Source organism: Ranitomeya imitator, chromosome 8, assembly GCF_032444005.1.
Source record: "Ranitomeya imitator isolate aRanImi1 chromosome 8, aRanImi1.pri, whole genome shotgun sequence".
Lineage (NCBI taxonomy): Eukaryota > Metazoa > Chordata > Amphibia > Anura > Dendrobatidae > Ranitomeya > Ranitomeya imitator.
Window position 1 is genome coordinate 181,183,954 of NC_091289.1, and position 22,849 is coordinate 181,206,802.

At 43.0% G+C, this 22,849-nt stretch overlaps 1 protein-coding gene across 1 annotated transcript in view; it reads right to left on the minus strand.

The window, feature by feature from the left end:
• PTPRF (protein tyrosine phosphatase receptor type F) overlaps positions 1-22,849 on the minus strand; it is a 1,072,658-nt gene that overhangs the window by 611,990 nt on the left and 437,819 nt on the right. The window contains exon 4 of the mRNA XM_069738054.1: positions 15,360-15,445. The gene's annotated coding sequence lies outside the window, so the exon portion shown is untranslated. The remainder of the gene's footprint in view (positions 1-15,359; positions 15,446-22,849) is intronic.

The following is a 22,849-nucleotide window of genomic DNA, read 5'->3' on the forward strand; positions in this document are numbered from 1 at the left end:
CAAAGGTAACGTCTTTTCAGTTGACCATAATGGAGAGTTTGATTTGTTCAAACTGAAAATAATGTTGGGGAGGTAGATTATATTTCACCAGACCCTCTGTGCATGTCAGCCATCTCTGCTCAGTTGGGTGGAAAAGGTGCGAGATGTCATCAATAGAGTTAAGCAAATTTGTTCGGGTTCTCTCTTATTCGGCAAGCTATAGTGCTTGCCGAATAAGCTGCAGATGGAACCCAGCTTCCTGGATTGCGCCGGCAAATCAGCTGATCGGCACCGCAGCTGCATGTGTCGTGGCTGTGTCACAGTCACAGCACATGCATGGAGAGCCCAACAAACAGCTCTCCATGCATGAGCTGTGACTGACACAGCCGCGACACATGCAGTTGTGGCGCTGATCAGCTGAACGGCCGGCGTGATCGTGATCCACCCGCGGCTGTTAATCGCTATCCACCCGAGGCTGTTAACATGTTAAATGCTGCTGTCAATCTCTGACAGCGGCATTTAACATGCCAGAAGCGCATCACAAACCCCACCCATCGGCGCCCGGGTCGCTGATGGCCTGACATGACAACTTGGGGTCTGCAGGAGACCTCTGGTTGTCATAGTCAATCTGCTATGAGCGCCGCCCAGCCCTGCTCAGAGTAGCACAAGCAATCAGAAGATCGCAGCTTCAAGTCTCTTATGGAAACTATTGAAGCAAGTATGAAGTGAAAAAAAGGTTTTTAAAAATATTTAAAAAAAATCAAAGTTCAAATCACCCCCCCTTTTTCCCCATTCAAAATAAAACAATAAACAAAATATCAAAAATACACATATTTGATATCGTCAATTTTTTTTCCACATTTTACAGTACATTATATGGTAAAATCAATGGGGTCATTCAAAACTTCAACTCAACCCGCAAAAAACAAGCCCTCACACGGCTATATTGGGAAAAAAATAAAAAAGTTATGGCTCTGGGAAGAAGGTGAGCATTAAACAGAAACGCAAAAACGGAAAATGGTCCGGGTATGAAGAGGTTGAAGAATAAATTTGGACTGTTGTTCATGAAATAAAAAAGACATCCTCTGAAAATAAGCCCTAAGGCTACGTTCACACTAGCGTTGTGCGCTGCTGCGTCGGCGACGCAACGCACAACGCACGCAAAAACGTGGCAAAACGCACGCAAAAACGCTGCGTTTTGCGACGCATGCGTCATTTTTTGCCGAAAATCGGACGCAAGAAAAATGCAACTTGTTGCGTTTTCTTGGTCCGACGCTTGCGGCAAAAAAGACGCATGCGTCGCACAACGCAACAAACAAAAACGCATGCGTCCCCCATGTTAAATATAGGGGCGCATGACGCGTGCGTCGCCGCTGCGTCGCCCGACGCTAACCCGACGCACACTAGCATAACTCTAGTGTGAACGTAGCCTAACCCATCTTTCAGGGCAAAAGATAATATAAGACACTCTCTTATTTTCGGAGAAACATAGTAATAGACCAAGTATATGTTGACACTTGTGGTTAGACTATGTCGTCTTACATAAAGAATGCTCACTTAGGCTACGTTCACATTTGCGTTGTGCAGGGCTGCGTCGGCGACGCAATGCACAACGCAAACAAGAACGCATGCAAAGCACATAGTTTTGCGACGCATGCGTCCTTTTTTTGCCGGATTTTGGATGCAAAAAAATGCATCTTGCTGCGTCCTCTGCGCCCTAACGCTTGCGGCAAAAAAGACGCATGCATCGCAAAACGCATGCAAACGCATGTCCATGCGCCCCCATGTTAAATATAGGGGCGCATGGCGCATGCGTCGCCGCGGCTGCGCCCGACGCAGCCCGGCAGAACGCAAATGTGAACGTAGCCTTATTGCTTCCTATCCACATTGACACAGCACCTAATTGTCACAGAAGGTTTTAGAAACTCAGGGGTGGAAGTGGGTTACCAAAAATGATAGTGCAGCCTGAGTTGATACATTGGTCACAACAAGCAATGTATCAACCAAATGATATTTAACTTCATATGGGAAAACCGTACTTGGTTCTGGAAGAGCTGGGAAGACAGATGATAGATGTACAGTAATGGTAGTAATGGAATAGAGGAAAATACTGCTAAGATCCACAGATCTAAAGCTTCTATGTGATTGGATAGAGCAGGCTTTAGTAGGTAGCAGTAAATGGATTTTTGTAATATACGTTAGGTTACATTTTTATTGAGGCTGTACAAGTTGTACATGTGTCCCTGAAGCCCACATACTATAAAGCCTTCTAGAGAATACCAAGAACCCTTGCAATAGCTTCCATGATGGATACTGAGTGCTACTATATGAACGATAGCTCTCTATATGCATTGCAATAGGGCTTGTATCAGTCTAAGATTAGCATTATTCAGCAGACTTGAAGATTCACTGTTGGTGCCTGAGACAGAGACAAATCAAATTAGCAGAGGGTTGTTCTGCCGTTCCTGGGCAATATTATTAGTCAGTGTAATGCAATGGAATGGGATTCTGTAGACGCTGCCAAGTTATTTAGGAGAGTTTGTATCTATGATAGAGCTGATAAATATAATACAATCTGGTAATATCGTGTAGACAGACGGTAATTCCAAACTAAATCAGGATAAAAGTCATCTATAACAAACTAAAAACTTTACATCATACATATTAAAGGGAGGATGGGGGAAGGGCTGATGCTGTCCTTTATAGAACAAATAATATCTTCAAGGCTATTGCTGCTGTGGAGTCATATGAAGCATTTTCGCCCTGTTCCCAATCAGTTCAGCACAGTTTTCTATTGTCATGTTGAAAATGTTATTGATGCGGTAAGAAGTAATCGTTCACAGTTGTGAATGCACTTTCATAGGCAGCAATTATGTGTCAGTCTATCTCCGTATCAATACATAGACACATCAGATCTTATCCATGCTGCACACCTCTGCGCCAATCCTCATTCTGTACATAGAAATATCCAGATTATGTGAGGCCATAAAACTAATAGTCTGCTATGGACTCTCAAATAAAAACTTACACTTTAGGAGTAAAGATGGATGCTCAGTAAGCCTTGAGCAAGGTAACACTTGAGGAAAAGCCCTGCATCAGTCGATACCTAGTGTCTACGTACTGGTGCCAATAAAATGAAGCTCTATAAAAGCCGGAAATTCTCTATTTACCTGCAAGAATTTGAGTCTGGAAAAAAAATGGGGACTGATTGACCATGTATCTGGCAAATACCTGATGTGCTTCCCATTCTCACACATTTTAAAACGACATAGCGTCTTGAGCAGAGGACCCCAATGGCATGCTAGAGCATGGATATAGAGTTCAAGATCCACAACGGCTACAAATTATGCATCTTTTGCTGCAGGTTGGCAGTAACTAAATAACCAATGGTAAGCATACCATACAAAGGCCATTGCTTTAAGAATTAGGTTGATCGTACAATTGTATTTCCAAAGTCCCATTGCACAATTTGAGCAATTTGTACAATTTGAGCTATTGATATTCCACAAAGCAGATCAAATAAAATAAACTGATGACACTGGGGAACACAATTTTTTAAGAGTTAGGTCAGACAACTGTTCTTAATTAATTTTTGGATGCTGAATCCAGAAATGATCTCAGTTTTTCTCTATCACGTCAAGTTTTTGAACTATAGGATTTTTGTCTTCTCAAAACTATGTAAACTACTGTACCTAAAAAGTGTTGTTGTTTTTTTTAAATAGTACAAATATGAACAAAAAATGAAATATATAAGAAATAGGCATGACAAAGTTGTGACTACTCTTAGGCTATATTCACACTTAGCGGTTTTTACCGCGGAACCGCCGCGATTTTGATGCTGCGGGTCCGCAGCAGTTTCCATAGCGTTTACAGTAACATGTAAACCCTATGGAAACCGCAAACCGCTGTGCACATGCTGCGGGAAAAACCGCGCGGGAACGCAGCGGTTTACAACCCGCAGCATGTCACTTCTTTGTGCAGAATCGCTGCGATTCTGCACCCATAGGAATACATTGAACCGCTTACTTCCCGCATGGGGCTGTGCCCACGTTGCGGGAAGTAAGCGGATAATGTGCGGGTGGTACCCGGGGTGGAGGAGAGGAGACTCTCCTCCAGGTCCTGGGAACCATATTTGGGGTTAAAAAATAAAAAATCTGGTTATACTCACCCTCTGATGTCCGGAGCTCCTGGGCGCTGCACGCGGCTGTCCGGTCAGAGTTGCTGTGCGACCAGGACCTGCGGTGACGTCGCGGTCACATGACCGTGACGTCACGAAGGGTCCTTCTCGCACAGCATCTCTGGAACCGGACCGCCGGGTGCAGCGCCGAGGGATCGGGACGTCAGAGGGTGAGTATAACCAATTTTTATTATTTTTAACATTACTATTGATGCTGCATATTGCTGCATATGAAGCATCAATAGTATAGGCGGAAACCCGCAGCGGAAAACGCGGAACAAACCGCGATAAATCTGCAGGGAGAACCACAGTTGTTTTGCCCTGCAGATTTATCAAATCCGCTGCGGGAAAACCCGCAGAGGGACGCCGCAAGGTGTGAACATAGCCTTACAAGTTGCCACGTAGCTCTATATGAGTCGAATTGTAATCAGATAACAAGTCTTATTACAGATATCAGTGCAATGGTGCTTCTCTGGCAGGTAAGTTGTGTAGGAAAAACTTGACGTGCTAGAAAAAAACTGACTACATTTTTGGAATCAGCATGCCAATTTTTGTATAAATCAGCTCAAAAACCTAACTCAACAGAAAATGTTTTTCAAATTGTTCCCCTGTGAATTTATAAAGTAGAATAAAGAAGAATGCTGGTGGAAATACATGCCCAGGGTTGCACATATCATCTGGATGTGCTGAGATCTGTAGTCCCTGTAGTTGATGCACTAAATAGATTAAAAAACAGTGTGAGACAATGTGGATGTAGATCTGTAGATGCGCTGCCAGTCTGTATGGTAATATTTCCTCCCTACTCAACAATATGTGAAAGACAAGTTTGGCTCAAAATTTAAACAACGAGATTACAGGAGCCTTAAAAGTGGAAAGCAATCTTACAGAAACCATTACACATGCTTTAAAAGTAAAGATCAATTATTACTCTACCTCCAAACTGACAATTTAACTGTAAGAACAAGGCGTCTCTCTTGGCAAAAGACATTCAATTGCCTCGTTAAAGAGAATCAATTCCTGCCTTTTTTGGAAATCACACAACTTGAAGGGAGTCTTTTTTTTTCCTTCACCACAAGCAGCATGAAGAGATGTAGACAATGTGCTGTGAGGTTTTTCTTGACTTTGCAGAACGCCTCCTATAACCTGCCTTGTACATTTTGTTGTACTGGAATTAAAAACATCTACTATATAATTGTCTAAGGGTCACTTCCGTCTGTCTTTCTGTCACGGATATTCATTGGTCGCGGCCCCTGTCTGTCATGGAAATCCAAGTCGCTGATTGGTCGCGGCAAAACAGCCACGACCAATCAGCGACGGGCACAGTCCGGAAGAAAATGGCCGCTCCTTACTCCCCGCAGTCAGTGCCCAGCGCCCGCATACTCCCCTCCGGTCACCGCTCACACAGGGTTAATGCCGGCGGTAACGGACCGCATTATGCCGCGGGTAACGCACTCCGTAACCGCTGCTATTAACCCTGTGTGTCCTCAACTTTTTACTATTGATGCTGCCTATGCGGCATCAATAGTAAAAAAATGTAATGTTAAAAATAAAAAAACAAAAAACCTGCTATTCTCACCCTCTGCCGTCGTGTCCTCTCCTCGGCAGTGCAAGCGGCAGGTTCAGGGGCCAAGGATGGTATGCGAAAAGGACCTTCCATGACGTCACGGTCATGTGACCGCGACTTCATCACAGGTCCTGTGCTCATCCAACCCTGGGACCGGAAGCTGCCGCGTGCACCGCACACAGGCGACAGGACTACAAGGGCTCCCTCGGAAGGTGAGTATATGTTTATTTTTTATTTTAACTCTTTTTTTAATCTGTTACATACGTGTCTGGGCAATATACTATGTGGCTGGGCAATATACTACGTGGCTGGGCAATATACTACCTGACTGGGCAATATTCTACGTGGCTGAGCAATATACTATGTGGCTGGGCAATATACTACGTAGCTGGGCAATATACTACGTGACTGGGCAATATACTATGTGGCTGAGCAATATACTATATGGCTGGGCAATATACTACATGGTTGGGCAATATACTACGTGGTTAGGCAATATACTACGTGGCTGAGCAATATACTATGTGGCTGGGCAATATACTACATGGTTGGGCAATATACTACGTGGTTAGGCAATATACTACGTGGGCTGTGCAATATACTACGTGGACATGCATATTCTAGAATACCCGATGCGTTAGAATCGGGCCACCATCTAGTAGATATATAAATGCTATAAATATTGCCGGCTGAAGAAATCCAAAGACATCCAGCTCGTAATAGTGACAACAAAAAGTTTACCAAGGGCGCTCCTACTCCTCATCTGCACACGCCAAGCTATACTGCAGGGTAAAGTGGAACAATGTCAGACATAGAAGAATGCATCATATCAGAGTATTATTATTATTATTTATTTATACAGCACCATTATTCCATGGTGCTGTATATGAGAAAGGAGTTACATACAGAGTTATAGATATCAGAGTAAATAACTAAAGCTTTATCAAATAACCACTGATGTACACATCATGAATACAGATGAGCAAATCAATTGTCGTTGCTTAGTGTTTAAATAGTAACTGTCTTTTCAGGTACCTTTTCGAAATAAGTAGCCACATATATGTGCACATTACCAATAACGCTTTCTGATAGGACTTGTATCCTGCATTTATCACTGGTTTCCGCCTCTGCAGGCTCCGACTTGAATAGTCAGTTTTCTTTAAGCTCAAGAGTGAGCACAGAATGGCTGCTCTGATACCTTCCATACAAAACACACAAAAAGAAGGGAAGATCTTGCTCCTTCACCACTAATTATATTCGCTAAGGCCAGGGCCACATGACCGTTTTTCTCTCATCCGAGGAAATTAGTCTGATTATGCTAATTACACTCTGATCTGACTCTGATCACAGTTTGATCAGATCCGGTTTTCTCAGAGGTGGAAAAAAAAAATCTCCACCTTTTCTTTATTGTCAGTCAATATTCGAGTGTGAAACCAGAGTTGAATGGTCAAGTGGCATCTGATTCTGGGAGGCAAATGGTGCACGCTTCGATTTTTTTCCTTGCACTGACTCGGTACGAGGAAAAAATTGGACATGTGCGTGGCCCCATAGAGTATGATGGGGATAAGCGCTATCTATCATAACTAATTCAATTCTATAGGTGAAATCCGCACATAAAACTCAGCGTACCTGCAGGGGAAATTGACAAGTTTCAACTATCAAATACACAGCGCAGGTTACTTTTTGCTAGGAAAATGAAAAGCACAAGGGACATGGAGATTTTTAGGAATCCCATCCACTTTACTGGAACTGTAAAACACTGCATTGTTTTGCTCAGTAATCGTCAAAAACTCATCGTTGGAACCTAACCTACATTTCCAAGTTGTTTTCTTTTGTGGATAGAATAGTCCTTTAGTTCTGTTGCCTTTTAATCATTAAAGGGATATTTCTATCTCAGTCACAAATATCTGATTGCTGTGGGAACCACCTCTGTGACCCATACCTATCTCCAAAATGGGGTTCCATCTTGCAACACTGTCAATATAAATACATACACATCTTTCTAATTTTTTTTCTATGAGCGTTTCAAAAATGCAAGCATGTTGTGCTATTTTTGTACCTCCCGTAGAAGTAAATGGATAAAGCTGTGTAGCTGCATATGCGCAGCCTCCTTTTTTATTCAGAGCAGTGCAAAGTGAATCCCCTTTTAAATCAGACATTACAAAATATTCTCAGCTTCACGTTACAGATGTTTTCTGAGGATACATAGCGTTCTGCTAGTGTGCGTCGCCTTAGCGTCGGGCGACGCAGCGGCGACACACGCGTCATGCGCCCCTATGTTTTACATGGGGGACGCATGCGTTTTTCGCGTAGCGTTTTCCGACACGTGCGTCGTTTTTTACGCTAGCATCGGACGCAAGAAAATGCAACAAGTTGCATTTTTCTTGCGTCCGATTTTCATCAAAAAACGACGCACGCGTCGCAAAACGCAGCGTTTTTGCGTGCGTTTGCACGCGTTTTTGCGTGCGTTGCGTCGCCGACGCAGCGGCGCGCAACGCTAATGTGAACGTAGCCTAAAGTAGGTTTCCCCACTAAAAAATAAAAAATGTATAACTGTTGGAGGTTCTTCCACTGGAATCTCCAGAAGAAGGGGGTTGTCAAAGTCTTCTGTATGAATGAAGCTGAGTTCCCTACGTGAAATACTTGTTACATCCGTCCAATAGAAATTAATAGAATAGTGGCCCCTATTATAGCATATTGCTGCTACATACACAGGGAACTCTGGGAACCAATTTCTGGGATCAGCGGGGATTCCCTGGTCTGATCACAACCAATAACACATTTACAGTGCCTTGTGAAAGTATTCGGCTCCCTGGAACTTTTCATACTTTTCCCACATATCATGCGGTGAAGAATCAACAACAAGTGGAACACAATTGTGAAGTTGAACGAAATTTATTGGTTATTTAAAATTTTTGTGAAAAATCAAAAACTGAAAAGTGGGGCGGGCAATATTATTCGGCCCCTTTACTTTCAGTGCAGCAAACTCACTCCAGAAGTTCATTGTGGATCTCTGAATGATCCAATGTCGTCCTAAATGCCTAATGATGATAAATATAATCCACCTGTGTGTAATCAAGTCTCCGTATAAATTCACCTGCTCTGTGATAGTCTCAGGGTTCTGTTTGAAGCACAGAGAGCATCATGAAGACCAAGGAACACAACAGGCAGGTCCGTGATATTGTTGTGCAGAAGTTTAAAGCCGGATTTGGATACAAAATGATTTCCAAAACTTTTAACATCCAAAGGAGCACTGTGCAAGCGATCATATTGAAATGGAAGGAGTATCATACCACTGCCAATCTACCAAGACCCGGCCGTTCCTCTAAACTTTCATCTCAAACAAGGAGAAGACTGATCAGAGATGCAGCCAAGAGGCCCATGATCACTCTGGATGAACTGCAGAGATCTACAGCTGAGGTGGGACAGTCTGTCCATAGGACAACAATCAGTCGTACACTGCACAAATCTGGCCTTTATGGAAGAGTGGCAAGAAGAAAGCCATTTCTCAAAGATATCCATAAAAAGTGTCATTTAAAGTTTGCAACAAGCCACCTGGGAGACACCAAACATGTGGAAGAAGGTGCTCTGGTCAGATGAAACCAAAATCGAACTTTTTGGCAACAATGCCAAACGATATATTTGGCATAAAGGCAACACAGCTCATCACCCTGAACACACCATCCTCACTGTCAAACATAGTGGTGGCACCATCATGGTTTGGGCCTGCTTTTCTTCAGCAGGGACAGGGAAGATGGTTAAAATTAATGGGAAGATGGATGGAGCCAAATACAGGACCATTCTTGAAGAAAACCTGTTGGAGTCTGCAAAAGACCCGAGACTGGGACGGAGATTTGTCTTCTAACAAGACAATAATCCCAAACATAAGCAAATTCCACAATGGAATGGTTCACAAATAAAAGTATCCAGGTGTTAGAATGGCCGAGTCAGAGTCCAGACCTCAATCCAATCGAGAATCTGTGGAAAGAGCTGAAAGCTGCTGTTTACAAACGATCTCCATCAAACCTCACTGAGCTCGAGCTGTTTGCCAAGGAAGAATGGGCAAGAATTTCAGTCTCTCGATGTACAAAACTGATAGAGACATACCCCAAGCGACTTGCAGCTGCAATCACAGCAAAAGGTGGCGCAACAAAGTATTAAGTTAGGCTTCTTTCACATTTCCGTCTTTTTAGATCCGTCACAAGGTGTCGTTTTGGGAAAAAAACGCATCCTGCAAATGTGCCCGCAGGATGCGTTTTTTTCCCATAGACTTGTATTGTCGACGGATCGCGATGTATGGCCATACGTCGCTTCTGACGTTCACTGGATGTGTCGGGTTTTGGCGGACCGTCGTCACGAAAAAAGTTCAAGGGAACGTTTTTTCGTACGTCGCATCCTGCACTTTGGAGGGCGCATGCCCAGGCGGAGATCTCTAGCTCCTCCCCAGGACTTTAGAATGGGCAGTGGATGCGTTGAAAAACTGCATCCGCTGCCCACGTTGTGACAAATTTTAACAACGTCCGTCAGTACGTCGCGCCGATGCTTTGTGACGGCCCCGTACCGACGGGACTGTGAAAGAAGTCATAAAGGAACCAAATAATATTGCACGCCCCACTTTTCAGTTTTTGATTTTTCACAAAAATTTTAAATAACCAATAAATTTCGTTCAACTTCACAATTGTGTTTTACTTGTTGTTGATTCTTCACCAAAAGTTTACATTTGGTATCTTTATGTTTGAAGCATGATATGTGGGAAAAGGTTGAAAAGTTCCAGGGAGCCGAATACTTTCGCAAGGCACTGTATCTTCTATCTGGTGGATAGGTGATAAATACATTTTTAGTTGGAAAATCCCTAGAATCGGATTCATCACCATTTCAGAACAGTTGATTTGTCAACGAGATTTTCAGGGCAGTGAACAACCTATAGGTAAATCTCAATTACTATTCAGTATTAAATTATTCTGTTTTCCGCCTGTATGTATTCTATAGGGGCTTACACTCACCAATGCCGTGTGCACAGACCCTGCATGACAGCATACCGAACCCCTATAGCCGCCACTCTTTGGTGCCTCTATAATACAGAATGTATTGATGCATGAAATCCATCACATACAACATGGGAGGCAATGGGGGTCTGGAGTAAATTCATGTACATAACAGCTCTATAATATAGATCTGGCATTGTTTATATGAGCCAGGTAGTTCAGGATGAAGAGAGCAGTAATCTCTGCCCAAATATAATTGATTTTCAGACCGAGGCGCAGTACTTGAATGTATGAGTAGATTGATGAAAATTGAACATAAATAGTAATGTGGATAATTTTTCAATACATCACAAAACTATCATTAGGAAGCAACACTGGATTTATGGCTCTCAACTATGGGGGACTCTAAGAATAAATGTTTAATTTCTAATCTGTGGCGATCCTAAACCAGAACCATTCTAATACTTAAAATACTTGTAATAAAAGTCTAATGGGATGTGGACCAGAAAATGAGAAATTTACAACATGCATATAGTGAAAAAAAAGACAAATTTGATGTGGCTGTAGAATGGACTGAATGGCTCCTCTGGTGGCTGTAAAGCGATGGACATATTGCAACATAGAAACAGGCAAGACAGGCAGCCGAGATGCTCGACAGCATCAACATTCATTGTGGCTCCCTTTGCTAGATTTGCCAGTCAGATCCAATAAATTGTTCCTGCCATTTTTCAAGAGCGAACAATAAATTTGACAGATGACAAATCTACAGCTTAAACTTTGTGCAGCTCATTACTACACTATCCTGGCCAAGTCTGCTCTCAGTTCAGGCACCAAGTCATGTCCACATCTACAGAAAACACGACTTCCATGTGTCACCTGAGGGCAAAAGTGCTTACAACCGTGATGTTATAAGAAAGAGACAAGGGGAAGAGACATGGCTAAAATCACCCATCGCTTCCGAGGTTAGGAACAACTCGTACCACAGACCGAAATCTATGTCAGGATCATTAAAAGCCAAAGCGGAATCTGCTCTGGTTTGCTATGCAAAACACATCACAGAAGCTAAACATGTTCTATGTGACTTTTATTAATAAGACATTAGAGTGGAGGTGACGCAACGAAAATTTTCTAGGTTTTTGTAACCAACCAAACCCTGCGCGAGTACGAGAACAACATATCTCCCACAAAATCCAGTATGTATTTCTGTCCCTCACCAACATAGCACACAGATTTTAGTACCTATGTGTGGTGTTAGTCTACTGAGGACAGTATGTTAGGTGTGTATGCTATGTGGTCTTTACAGGGTCCCAATGATCCTGCTTCATATATAATACTAGCCTTTTACTATAGGGCATGAGGACCTTTTGGGCTCCACAAGTCTTCAGGGCCCACATATGACAATTACAACACCTAGGGGTGTATCTAAAACCCTTAAATGTAACTGTAGTTTCAGAAAACTGTTGTCATGTCATAGAGAGTTGTTATAAGTTCTAATCAGTGGGAGTTAGGGTGCGGAAACCTCCGCAGGAGGGGCAGGACTCGGGTGAGTGTAGTTCTCCTCTAAGACCGTCTTCAGTTTTTAGGAAACTCTGTTTTAGAGATTGTTGTGGGTTTGATTAAATTAAACTGCCGCAATTACAGGGGTTATCCACAACTATTTTGTTTTTACAATGTGCCTAAGATCCAGGTACGGACTGGGACTGAAATTCAGTCCTGGCATTTGAAACCACACAGGCCCATGTTGTCCCCGTCCCCATGAACCAGATGGGAATATCACTAATATTACCCTGGATGGCGAAAAGGAAGATTTTCTACTAGATCAATTTTTCTAATGATATCCGTGGCCTGCTGGGGTAAGTGATGGAGTCAGCGACTTTGTGCTCCATCATAACTCTTAACAGTATGGGTGTCTTAAGAACACTGATTCTGTTAAAAATGAAGCAGACAAGGCAGCCCATGACCAGAGAGGGCCTTCTGGCATTTGCCAGAATTGCCAGATGGCCAGTCCGACCCTGCTAAGATCTAACAGGTAGGTAGTTGTTATGCAAATATCTGATAACATAGAGAAGTCACAGACTGCTCCTGTCTGCAATTCTTCGACTTCTGTCGACAGACCAGTGACTTCTCTTCCACTCTGCTCTGTTGATGGGCGTGATTTCTGATGTCATGCTGACTAAAAGCCGACTCCCAGCTGCCTAACTGCGGGAAGCCGGCGGTCCATCAGCATCATGTTGGCAGTAGCATAGCACGTTAGCATAGCAGCCCGTAAGGAGAAGAGCAGCTCTGCTGACGTGAAGCAGCTGAATCGCCGGCAGGAGCGGTGGGTGACTGCTCTAACCCAGCGCCAGGTACACCAAGCAGGCAGTTAACAACTGCCTGACTATTATTTTTTAGCCCCGGGTAAAAAAGAAAGTCCTGGGCAACCCCTTTAACACTTTTCACTTGTCTCTATGATGTATTAAAACTTTACTGAGAGTGCACTTTTGAAGCTCCTGCATGCTCCCTTATTCCTGTACGTGTTACATATTTTACTTGTCTGCTCAGGGAAGAAGCTTCTCATCCTCTCATAATGTTCCATGTGTTTTACAGTAACAACAGTCATTATGATGTCTTTGTTCTGGGAGAATCTGGCCTATTAGGTCGGCAATGTAAATTTCTAACCGTGAGAGCTGTCCTAGCTTCCTATTCCCACTGCTCCTTGGCAATGTCAGGACAAAGTCTCTTAGAAGTCTGGAACTCCAAGCAAATATAAAAATTATGGAACTATAAGGGTGTGCATGTGCGTCCTGTACTTCATGTTACTTTACACTTTCTACATTTTGGCTGTAATCTCTGCAACATCATATTATTTCTATTTCCTAATACAGATTAAAACCTGCACACAGTCATGCGACAATTACAGCGATAGGAAGTGCCACTGCGGTCCGAGCTTGGCACAACTATGCTGTTTGCACGAAGTAGCTGCTAATGTAAAGCCCAGTAAAATGACTGAAATACACAAATGGCGTAGTACCCTGTAGAGCGCCATGTTATACCAGAATCACTCTGCCAGTACTTTAAAAAATTGTTAGATCTATAACAAAGATAGGAAGCCCAAAAAAATGGCATCTGGACATGTTACATCGTGGGTCATCATTGACTCACATTGTGTAAAAAAAACAACAATTTTAATTATCATTAATTCTTGAAATCCTAAATACAAATTCTGCAGCGTGACACAATTCATATTTTAGTTTTTTAAGCACGTTACCACATTTAACAATATCACCAGTTACATCTACATAAAAAGTAACTTAGAAAATATTTTTCTCTACATTCATATAAATTTGAGCTTTCAGTTTTGTCTTTTCTCCATTGCAGAGTTCTGCTGAAAGCAAATAGCGGGTTTCTTCCACCCCGCTGGCAGACATTTGACCTAACGGTAACCGAGCTCCCACAGTGCACTGCTCTCTGGCAACAGGAAACCAGCAGAATTGTAAATTCAGCTCTGGGTGTGACCTGAGTACATAATATAATGGAATTCAAAATAAAAAAAATAAAATAAAATACACAATTCAGTTTTTTTTCAGATTTTAAAATATTTTTAAAATATTGAAGTTATTTTTTGTGAATACATTTATAATTATATGGCTTGAGAAGGTTAAGAAGAATACAATTTTCTGTACTCACCCATCACTGCTCCAATGATGCGTCTCCACCACTGCACTTAGTCTTTGTTGACAGGCTGCTACACCACATCTGAGCAATGAGCCCAGAGATTGGCAGCAGCGGTCATGCGTGGTGTTTTCGTGATGTCACAACTGAAGACTGTCAATAAAGTCTGTTTGCAGCGCATCACAAGGGACCCGCAATGGTTGAGAATAGCAAATTTTGTTATTTTTAACCTCACTAAGCATATAGCATAAAAAAAATGTAATCACAATATAAATGTAAAATATTGGAAATTGTTATTTGCAACTGTTATGCCAATAAATCGGTTAATGAGTACAATGTTTGTTTCAGTTTCTCCAGGTCTCAGTCTTCAATTAAAGTAAAACCATCATAAGAAAATTACCTTTAAATTGTTTATTTGTGTTATATGTATTTTTTTAAGTTATAGTCAGGTTTATTTTCTTTTTATTTATCAAGATCTTTATGAAAAAAAATAAAATCAGTAATCTTGCAATTTTTACAGTGGCCACGGAGGCAATTTTAGATTCAAATGTGTTTAGCAAGCTCCTTATCAGCAAAGCCAGGATTACAATGACTGGTAACACCTCTACAGAGGGTGGATATAAAAGGATACAGCAATCAAAATACTCAATGTCACAGTTCCCTCACTTCACAATGATTTTTGCATATGCTCATTAGACACACAAATGACAGCGTCTGTTCATTGTAACTAACATACATGTGAATTTCCTGAAACACCAGGAAGACAGACTTTAAAAATGCCACAGTAGACATTGTGAAATTTGCAAGATTATTTAGAAAAAAAAAATTAAAATTTACGGATTGTAAAAAAAAAACATTGTAAAAAAAAGAAATATATGTATATGAAATGCAAAAACCTGATTTATGCAACAGGATATTTTCTGATGACAGGTTTCCGTAAGTGTTGAGTAGTTTAGACCACAATGGCTGGTTCAGAGCTGTTTCTACAGCATTATCTTACCTCACTGTAAAAGGGCTTAGCGGCCATGGAGACCCTTCCTTTACAAGTAGATGAATCTCTTTGAAATTATACGATATTTGGTGCACCTAAAACATAACAAGAAGCATAATCAATACAACTGCATAGGACTGCAATGTTAGTAACAGGCTGAATATCCACAGGAAAAATGCTTGATAACAGGAAACAGTAGAATATAGACTCATTCAATCGATAGCTTTTCCTCCCAACAGAATAATACACACACGGTCACCTAAGCGATTACGCTGCTGCCAGACACCTCTGGTTGTGGCTTATATACTATAGATGCAACAAGGTTTGGTTGGTTCAAATCCAACATGTCTGATAGATTTGCTGTCAGGTTAGAGCCTCTCTGATTAATGCCCTCCTTATCCGGGCTGAGAGTTTTGGTGGGCAGCCCTCTCTTGGCAGATTTGTTCTTTTACCATACTCTTTCCATTTGATGATAATGGATTTGATGGTGCTCCAGGGACCATCAGAGATTTTTGATATTTTTTATAACTCAATCCTGATCTTATTTATTAGATATTGGATACAGATCTTGCAGGGAAGCTGAGGGGTGGAGATTCTTAGCCCGCCCAGGTACAGGGGGGAGGGACACAGCAGGGTTAAGACCTGGGACTCTTGGAGTGTGGGTTAGAACAGAGGAAGATGACTAACTAAGGAGCTAAGGGGTAGTGTATGCCAGCCAGAGAGGAGCAAGCACACGCTTTCTGGGGACTACCCGGGAACTAAGTCTTGGACCTGCGGAATGCTGAGCCTCCCGGCTTCCACAAGCGACCTTCAACCTGGTAAATTGACCTCCAGCTTTATACCTTTAAGCCTTGTATTATTATTGTTATATTTTACTCTGACTGTAACTCTTGGTATATTTTTCTGTATATTTCTTGTAATTATCTAGTGCGCCCTTAAGGCAATTAAATCATAAATTAATTTTGGGCTGATCCTTTTACTCTGATTGCGAATCTTAGAATACCCAGCGTGGGTAACAGGGCAGTCTCACCGGCGGTCATTTGCTCTAGGTGCAGTTTCCTTATTGATCTGAGAGACAAAGGGGGCGCCGGAGAGCTGTGCCTGTGTAGTTACGTCACGGATTGGTGACGCGGGAGGAACTGGGTTTCCTTCACATTGGTGGCAGTGTGTGGGATCAGAGTAATACACTGTGTTCCAAATTATTATGCAAATAATATTTCCTCATATTTTCTCTAAATTACCTATCTGAATTGCAGTCATTGTTATTTTCCAGTCATCTACTATTCTAGTATAATTGCAATGTTTTGGAACAAACTGCCTATGAAAACAGTATATTTTTTAACCCCTTCCCGACCCATGACGCCACGTAGGCGTCATGAAAGTCGGTGCCAATCCGACCCATGACGCCTATGTGGCGTCATGGAAAGATCGCGTCCCTGCAGATCGGGTGAAAGGGTTAACTCCCATTTCACCCGATCTGCAGGGACAGGGGGAGTGGTAGTTTAGCCCAGGGGGGATGGCTTCACCCCCTCGTGGCTACGATCGCTCTGATTGGCTGTTGAAAGTGAAACTGCCAATCAGAGCGATTTGTAATATTTCACCTATTATAACTGGTGAAATATTACAATCCAGCCATGGCCGATGCTGAAATATCATCGGCCATGGCTGGTAATACTAATGTGCCCCCACCCCACCGATCGCCCTCCCAGCCCCCCGATCTGGCCGGTACACTGCTCCGGCTCCCCTCCGTCCAGTGCTCCGCTCCCCCCGTGCTCTTGTCCGCTCCCCCCGTGCTCCAATCACCCCCCCGTGCTCCAATCACCCCCCCTGCACTCCGATCCACCCCCCCCGGTGCTCCGTTCCACCCCCCCGTGCTCCATTCCAGCCCCCCGTGCTCCGTTCCACCCCTCCCGCGCTCCGATTCCCGCCCCCCCGTGCTCCGATCCCCCCCCCCCCCGTGGTCCCCTCCACCCCATCATACTTACCGATCCAGCCGGGGTCCCGTCCGTCTTCTCCCTGGGCGCCGCCATCTTCCAAAATGGCGGGCGCATGCGCAGTGCGCCCGCCGAATCTGCCGGCTGGCAGATTCGTTCCAAAGTGCATTTTGATCACTGAGATAGATTATATCTCAGTGATCAAAATTAAAAAAATAATAAATGACCCCCCCCCTTTGTCACCCCCATAGGTAGGGACAATAAAAAAATAAAGAATTTTTTTTTTCCACTAATGTTAGAATAGGGTTAGGGTTAGGGGTAGGGTTAGGAGTAGGGTTAGGGGTAGGGTTAGGGTTAGGGGTAGGGTTAGGGGTAGGGTTAGGGGTAGGGTTAGGGCTAGGGTTAGGGCTAGGGGTAGGGTTAGGGCTAGGGTTAGGGCTAGGGTTAGGGCTAGGGGTAGGGTTAGGGCTAGGGTTAGGGTTTCGGTATGTGCACACGTATTCTGGTCCTCTGCGGATTTTTCCACTGCGGATTTGATAAATCCGCAGTGCTAAACCGCTGCGGATTTATGGCGGATTTACCGCGTTTTTTTCTGCGCATTTCACTGCGGTTTTACAACTGCGATTTTCTATTGGAGCAGTTGTAAAACCACTGCGGAATCCGCACAAAGAAGTGACATGCTGCGGAATGTAATCTGCTGCGTTTCCGTGCAGTTTTTCCGCAGCATGTGTACAGTGATTTTTGTTTCCCGTAGGTTTACATTGAACTATAAACTCATGGGAAACTGCTGCGGATCCGCAGCGTTTTCCGCAGCGTGTGCACATACCTTTAGAATTAGGCTATGTGCACACTGTGCGGATTTGGCTGCGGATTGGCCGCTGCAGATTCACAGCAGTGTTCCATCAGGTTTACAGTACCATGTAAACATATGAAAAACCAAATCCGCTGTGCCCATGGTGCGGAAAATACCGCGCGGAAACGCTGCGTTGTATTTTCCGCAGCATGTCAATTCTTTGTGCGGATTCCGCAGCGTTTTACACCTGTTCCTCAATAGGAATCCACAGGTGAAATCCGCACAAAAAACACTGGCAATCCGCGGAAAATCCGCAGGTAAAACGCAGTGCCTTTTACCTGCGGATTTTTCAAAAATGGTGCGGAAATATCTCACACGAATCCGCAACGTGGGCACATAGCCTTAGGGTTAGGGTTGGAATTAGGGTTGTGGTTAGGGTTGTGATTAGGGTTATGGCTACAGTTGGGATTAGGGTTAGGGGTGTGGGGGGGTTAGTGTTGGAGTTAGAATTGAGGGGTTACCACTGTTTAGGCACATCAGGGGTCTCCAAACGCAACATGGCGCCACCATTGATTCCAGCCAATCTCGTATTCAAAAAGTCAAAAGGTGCTCCCTCACTTCCGAGCCCTGACGTGTGCCCAAACAGTGGTTTACTCCCACATATGGGGTACCAGCATACTCAGGACAAACTGCGCAACAATTACTGGGGTCCAATTTCTCCTGTTACCCTTGTCAATCTAAAAAAATGCTTGCTAAAAGATAATTTTTGAGGAAAGAAAAATGATTTTTTATTTTCACGGCTCTGCGTTGTAAACGTCTGTGAAGCACTTGGGGGTTCAAAGTGCTCACCACATATCTAGATAAGTTCCTTGGGGGGTCTAGTTTCAAAATTGGGGTCACTTGTGGGGGGTTTCTACTGTTTAGGCACACCAGGGGCTCTGCAAACGCAACGTGACACCCGCAGACCATTCCATCAAAGTCTGCATTTCAAAAGTCACTACTTCCCTTCTGAGCCCCGACGTGTGCCCAAACAGTGGTTTACCCCCACTCATGGGGTATCAGCGTACTCAGGAGAAACTGGACAACAACTTTTGGGTCCAATTTCTCCTGTAACCCTTGGGAAAATAAAAAATTCTGGGCTAAAATATTATTTTTGAGGAAAGAAAACGTATTTATTATTTTCACGGCTCTGCATTATAAACTTCTATGAAGCACTTGGGGGTTCAAAGTGCTCACCACACATCTAGATAAGTTCCTTTCGGGGTCTAGTTTCCAAAATGGGGTCACTTGTGGGGGGTTTCTACTGTTTAGGCACATCAGGGGCTCTGCAAACGCAACGTGACGCCCGCAGAGCATTCCATCAAAGTCTGCATTTCAAAACGTCACTACTTCAATTCCAAGCCCCGGCATGTGCCCAAACAGTAGTTTACCCCCACATATGGGGTATCACCGTACTCAGGAGAAACTGGACAACAACTTTTGGGGTCAAATTTCTTCTGTTACCCTTGGGAAAATTAAAAAATTCTGGGCTAAATAATTATTTTTGAGGAAAGAAAACGTATTTATTATTTTCACGGCTATGCATTATAAACTTCTATGAAGCGCTTGGGGGTTCAAAGTGCTCACCACACATCTAGATAAGTTCCTTTCGGGGTCTAGTTTCCAAAATGGGGTCACTTGTGGGGGGTTTCTACTGTTAAGCCACATCAGGGGCTCTGCAAACGCAACGTGACGCCCACAGAGCATTCCATCAAAGTCTGCATTTCAAAACGTCACTACTTCACTTCCGAGCCCCGGCATGTGCCCAAACAGTGATTTACCCCCACATATGGGGTATCAGCGTACTCAGGAGAAACTGGACAACAAATTTTGGGGTCAAATTTCTCTTGTTACCCTTGGGAAAATAAAAAATTGCAGGCTAAAAGATCATTTTTGAGAAAATAATTTTTTTTTTTTATTTTCATGGCTCTGCGTTATAAACTTCTGTGAAGCACTTGGGGGTTCAAAGTCCTCACCACACATCTAGATTAGTTCCTTTGGGGGTCTAGTTTCCAAAATGGTGTCATTTCTGGGGGATCTCCAATGTTTAGGCACACAGGGGCTCTCCAAACGTGACATGGTGTCCGCTAATGATTGGAGCTAATTTTCCAATTAAAAAGCCAAATGGCGTGCCATCCCTTCCGAGCCCTGCCGTGCGCCCAAACAGTGGTTTACCCCCACATATGGGGTATCAGCGTACTCAGGACAAACTGGACAACAATATTTGGGGTCCAATTTCTCCTATTATCCTTGGCAAAATAGGAAATTCCAGGCTAAAAAATCATTTTTGAGGAAAGAAAAATTATTTTTTATTTTCATGGCTCTGCGTTATAAACTTCTGTGAAGCACCTGGGGGTTTAAAGTGCTCAATATGCATCTAGATAAGTTCCTGGGGGGGTCTAGTTTCCAAAATGGGGTCACTTGTGGGGGAGCTCCAATGTTTAGGCACACAGGGGCTCTCCAAACGCGACATGGTGTCCGCTAACAATTGGAGCTAATTTTCCATTCAAAAAGTCAAATGGCGCGCCTTTCCTTCCGAGCCCTGCCGAGTGCCCAAACAGTGGTTTACCCCCACATATGAGGTATCGACGTACTCGGGAGAAATTGCCCAACAAATTTTATGATCCATTTTATCCTACTGCCCATGTGAAATTGAAAAAATTGAGGCGAAAAGAATTTTTTTGTGAAAAAAAAGTACTTTTTCATTTTTACAGATCAATTTGTGAAGCACCTGAGGGTTTAAAGTGCTCACTAGGCATCTAAATAAGTTCCTTGGGGGGTCTAGTTTCCAAAATGGGGTCACTTGTGGGGGAGCGCCAATGTTTAGGCACACAGGAGCTATCCAAACTCGACATGGTGTCCGCTAACGATGGAAATAATTTTTCATTCAAAAAGTCAAATGGCGCTCCTTCCCTTCCGAGCCTTACCATGTGCCCAAACAGTGGTTTACCCCCACATGTGAGGTATTGGTGTGCTCAGGAGAAATTGCCCAACACATTTTAGGATCCATTTTATCCTGTTGCCCATGTGAAAATGAAAAAATTGAGGCTAAAAGAATTTTTTTGTGAAAAAAAGTACTTTTTCATTTTTACGGATCAATTTGTGAAGCACCTGGGGGTTCAAAGTGCTCACTATGCATCTAGATAAGTTCCTTGGGGCGTCTAGTTTCCAAAATGGGGTCACTTGTGGGGGAGCTCCAATTTTTAGGCACATGGGGGCTCTCCAAACGTGACATGGTGTCCGCTAAAGAGTGGAGCCAATTTTTGATTCAAAAAGTCAAATGGCGCTCCTTCCCTTCCAAGCCCTGCCGTGCGCCCAAACAGTGGTTTACCCCCACATATGAGGTATCAGCGTACTCAGGACAAATTGGACAATAACTTTCGTGGTTCAGTTTCTCCTTTTACCATTGGGAAAATAAAAAAATTGTTGCTAAAAGATAATTTTTGTGACTAAAAAGTTAAATGTTCATTTTTTCCTTCCATGTTGCTTCTGCTGCTGTGAAGCACCTGAAGGGTTAATAAACTTCTTGAATGTGGTTTTGAGTACCTTGAGGGGTGCAGTTTTTAGAATGGTGTCACTTTTGGGTATTTTCAGCCATATAGACCCCTCAAACTGACTTCAAATGTGAGGTGGTCCCTAAAAAAAATGGTTTTGTAAATTTCGTTGTAAAAATGACAAATCGCTGGTCAAATTTTAACCCTTATAACTTCCTAACAAAAAAAAATTTTGTTTCCAAAATTGTGCTGATGTAAAGTAAACATGTGGGAAATGTTATTTATTAACTATTTTGTGTCACATAGCTCTCTGGTTTAACAGAATAAAAATTCAAAATGTGAAAATTGCGAAATTTTCTAAATTTTCGCCAAATTTCCGTTTTTATCACAAATAAACGCAGAATTTATTGACCTAAATTTACCACTAACATGAAGCCCAATATGTCACGAAAAAACAATCTCAGAACCGCTAGGATCCGTTGAAGCGTTCCTGAGTTATTACCTCATAAAGGGACACTGGTCAGAATTGCAAAAAACGGCAAGGTCTTTAAGGTCAAAATAGGCTGGGTCATGAAGGGGTTAAAAAAAATAAACACTCAAAATGCATGTTCCAAATTCTTATGCACATCAGAGTTTTCAACCTTTTTTATTTACGGTAATTTTGAACAAAAAAAATGGTCAATTGTGAAGTTATAAGCATTATCAGCTTATTACAAAATGAAATCAAGCAGTTTTCAAATGAAAACTTTATTCTAGGTGATGTTACATTTGCACATAGGACTAGGGTTGAGCGAAATGGATCGTTCATTTTCTAAAGTCGTCGACTTTTGGCAAAGTCGAGTTCCATGAAACCCGACCCGATCCCTGTGTGGGGTCGGCCATGCGGTACGCGACTTTCGCGCCAAAGTCGCGTTTCGTATGACGCGCTTGGCGCCATTTTTTCAGCCAATGAAGGAGCGTGGGCAGAGTGATGACATAGGTCTTAGGGGCGTGGACGCCTATCGTCATCTTGTCGCTTGTGCGCTGTAGCGATTTGCAATGTGTAACACCAGCTTTTCTGTTCAGGAGGGGAGAGAGAGAGAGAGAGAGAGAGAGAGAGAGAAAAAAAATCCCATTGACTTTGCATTGGGTTTCGTGTTTCGTCGATCCCTGACTTTTTGCCATAATCGGCCGATTTCACTCGACTCGACTTTAGAGATAGTCGGGTTTCGCGAAACCTGACTCGACCCTAAAAAACTA